The sequence below is a fragment of the Passer montanus genome, unplaced genomic scaffold, assembly GCF_014805655.1.
Source record: "Passer montanus isolate IOZ18808 unplaced genomic scaffold, ASM1480565v1 scaffold38, whole genome shotgun sequence".
Lineage (NCBI taxonomy): Eukaryota > Metazoa > Chordata > Aves > Passeriformes > Passeridae > Passer > Passer montanus.
Genome location: NW_024368596.1, coordinates 372,621 through 376,637, shown reverse-complemented (window position 1 = coordinate 376,637; position 4,017 = coordinate 372,621).

The following is a 4,017-nucleotide window of genomic DNA, read 5'->3' as shown; positions in this document are numbered from 1 at the left end:
GCAGGGGAGAGAGGGATTGGGAGAGAGGGACTGCGGGGGAGAGGGGTGGGGAAGGAAGAACGAGGGGCCCGAGGGGAGAGGGACAGGAGGGAAGAGGGGTCCGAGGGGAAAGGGGAGGAACGGGAGCGCGCGTGGGTGCAGCGCGGCCGTGGCCGTGCACGGGGGCGCGCCCGGGCCTCGGCTGTGTCCCGGACAGTGTCCCGGTGGTGCCCCGGTGATGTCCCGGGCAGTGTCCCGGTGGTGCCCCGGGCAGTGTCCCGGGTGATGTCCCGGCGGTGCCCCGGGTGGTGCCCCGGCGGTGCTCTCGGTGCTCCCTGTGCCGGTGTCCGGTGCTGCAGCACCATCGCGGCTCCTCGGGCCCCTCGGCGCCGCTGTCCCCGGGCTCGTTGGTGCCTCCGCCGGGCCGGGCCGGCTGTGCAGCAGCAGCGGCACCCAGGGAGGGACACAGGGGCTCCTAAAGCCCTCGGAGCTTCTCTTCCCGTGGGACGGGAGCCCTGGCTCGGCTGGCAGCTGTCACGTTTTGCCGTTCGCTGCAAGGAGCCCCGGCCCTCCCGCGCTGCGGGCACCGAGCTCAGGGGGGCTGGAGGCAGCCGGGGCTCGGCTGCCGTGCGTTCAGCCAGCACACCCAGCTGGGGCTGCGGGCCCTGCCCCAGAGGCGGTCTGGGCAGCTCGGACATGCTGCCTGGCAGGAACACATCTTAGTGTTTCCCCTGAAATAATGACACCTCTGATTGCTGAGCCATTACTCACTCGTGTAGAGCAATGCCACCTACTTCCCAGCTGGGGATGCAGCTGCCCAGGGGGTAGCAAAGATGGAAATCCTGAGACACAACAAGCAAAAAAAAAAAATCATGGAGAGATTGTGACAGAGGACACACGACCCTCATTTGGGGTTCATGGAAAGCAGTGTGTGAGTGGGAGCAGGAGCACAGGCGGCGTGGGACGGGTAGAGGAACACACACTCTTCTAGGAACCAAACACTTCTAGGAACTAACAGCAGCACTCATCTGCCCTGCTGAGGACATCCTGCTAGTAAACATCCCAGCACCTCGTTGCCCCTTGCACGTACCTCGGAGTTCGGGCGTTTTGGGAACTGCCAGAATGTCCCACGTGTTTCCAGGAATGTCACACGTGTTTCCTGATCGGGGGAGCTGTCTGGAGCAGTGTGTGCATTCAGACCAAAGTGACAGGACAGCGCTTCCCTGGGCACGGGGGGGAAAAGACGTGGCTGGGAAGGGGTGGCTGGAGGCAAGGTGGCCTCTAGAAATGCAGTCTGAACTCCAGTGTCAGGTGTGCTGGGGTCTCCGGCGTGTCTGGTACATGACGTGTCCTTGGTTTTGTCTCCCTTGGCCTGAGCAAAGGGATGCCCTCATGCCCTGGGGCCAGGCACGTCTCCTTTGGTACCTCCAGCTGTGGCTCTGCTGCAGGTGATCCCAGGGGCATCTGATGGCCTGGGAATCTGCAGCATGGCCTCATCTTTCCTGCACATGTGCACCTTCATCTGGTGCTCAGGTTCCTCCAGCAGGAGAGAAGGGTCTGGGCTGACAAGGTGGGCTGGGGGCTCCTGTGTGGTGGGGTCAGCACAGCCTGGTGTGGTGGGTGCAAGGACAGAACCCAGAGCCATTGCAGCTCCCTGCCTGGTGCCTCCCAGCTGTTCAGCTTTGGAGGCACAGGCATGAAGCACATTTCCCATCTCAAAGGCTTTCTCTCCCTCCTGGCACCACCACAACCTGCCAGCCCCCATGGCCAGGCTGAGCCCACCAGCCCATGGGAGCTTCCAGGGAGCTGCTGCTGCTGCCTGACTCACCCAGAGACACCTCTGATGTGAGGAACAAGAGAGAAAGCAGAAATGCTCCACTGACCCACTTACTGCAGGGAAACCCAGCAGAGGAAAGCAGTTTTGGGATCTCCTCCATGGCAGAATTTCTACTCTGATGCTAGGGTAGGTCCGTCAGGGATGGGTTTTCTGGATTTCCAGGGGTGTTGATGGCATCAGCCCTGCACTGCTGTTCCCTGGCGTCCCTGTGGGTTTGCCCATCCAAGAACTGCACTGGGCTGCAGCCCCTCTCTGCTCCCTCACTGCTGGGGTGCAGTAATTTGGAAGTGCTGATATGAGGGGCCCTGCCTGGTCCTCCAGACAGATCTGTGCCATGTGGCACCGCTGTTTCCTGGTGCCAGGAGGGGTGAGTGCCCTGTGCCTGGCTGCTGCTTCTGAGATACTCAGTGTTCCTGAGAAGCTGTCATGAATCACTTGTTCTCTCTCTCACACACACAGAGAAAAAGTCTCAGAAGAGATTAGACATGGTTCAAATGATTCTGAGTAATTTTTATCTGCTCCAGTCCGTTATTGTTCTGAGAACTGGACATTTCAGGGAAACAACAAACGCTTTCTACATGCACGTGGGTCCTTGGCTCTGGCAAAAAACGTTCTCTGGGAGTCTCCATGGCAGGAGCCTGCCGTGGCTTTTCCATCCCATTTGCACAGGAGGACAGTGTCCTTGGGGATGGGCAGATGAGCTCCAGGCAGGACTGGAATGCCAATGCCTCTCTGCAGCTTTCTCAAAGGCACAGCTGCTGCCTGGCCCAGCCCTGGGTGACGCTGGCAGTTTGCAGAGGCTCCCACATGGGTTTGTGTGTTAATGGCACCCACTGGCTGGGACCATGCTTGCTCTTGCTGGAGCATGCGGGGTCCAGCTTGGCGTGCTGGGCCAAGGAGGAGCTGGGCTCCCTCTGGATGTCCAGCTGGCCTTGGCCTGGTTTGCTCCACACTGGCTCTCGTGTGCCTGCACAAAGTGCTGCTGTGTGCAGCTAAGGCCAGGATCTGGGCCCCCTCCCCAAATTGCTTCCAATTTTCACACCTGGATTCCCTTTCCCACAGCCTTGAGTATCTTGATGGTATTTTCTTTCTGGCCTCTTGGGTTAGACCTTGTCTCTCAGGTTTACTCTTATTTCCCTGGGCCAGGAACCTGGAGCTGTCTCCCAGTGGCTGAAAAATGGTTAATTCAGCACTTGTCAGTGTCACAACCATTAATTTCTGTCTGTGTCCAGGCTCCTGCCACTGCAGCCCCAAGGGATGCTTTTCCTGACTGTCCTCTGTGACCTCTAGACGTTGTCATCCCACGGTGCACAGAGCATCCCTGCCAGGGCCAGAGTCAAGAAGTTTCTGTGTTGCCCCATGCAGAGCTCTGCAGAGTTGGAGCACCCCTCCTGGCAGCCTTCCCCACCCTCCCACATGCCCATCCCCTGCTGCCACCCCTCAGCTGCCCTCTTTATGGGCACGTTGTCTGCCTGGCAATGTTCTCCCCACCTGCTCGTTTCAGGAAGCCTTTCCAGATGAGTCCCACAGCACCAGGAGATTCCCAGATGGGATGACTGAAATAAAGTCACATCCATAGCAGGGGACACTGGTGCTGAGGCACAGCCCAGATCTCCCACACCTCTCTTCCCTCCAGTATTGAATATTCTTTTGCTTCACTGCAGTAGGGCAGGATGCAGAGCACCCTGGGCATCCCCAAATGTGACACACCACTTGCTGTGCCCCAAAATACCTGCTGGAAAAAGTGAGATGAGTCGTTGCTCACAAAGAAAAGGAGCCCCAGGCTAGTCATGCAGCCAGCTGTGCATGTACAAGCTGGAGAAAATGTTTCTTACTCACTGCCTCCCCCGGAGCAAGGTGGGTGGTGTGGGGGAATCAGTTCCTGCCCTGTGCTGAGGATTCATGTCAGAGACCCCCAAAAGCCCATCCCTTCACTGTCTCCACTGTGTCCCTCTGTTTCCCAGACACCAAGACCTGTCACATGGATGCTTCTGCACCCACTGGGACTGTCACCAAAGGGGTCACTGCCCCCGTTGCACTCCTGCTGCCCTGTGACATGATTTATGGGACATTTCCCCACCTCACTCATCCAGGGGATGCTGGGACCATGCAGGGCGTTCCTCCTCATCTTCCTGCCTCCGTGAGCCAAGGGACAACCCCGTGGGAGCGTGTGTGCCTGAGCACACGTGTGTGCATTGCTG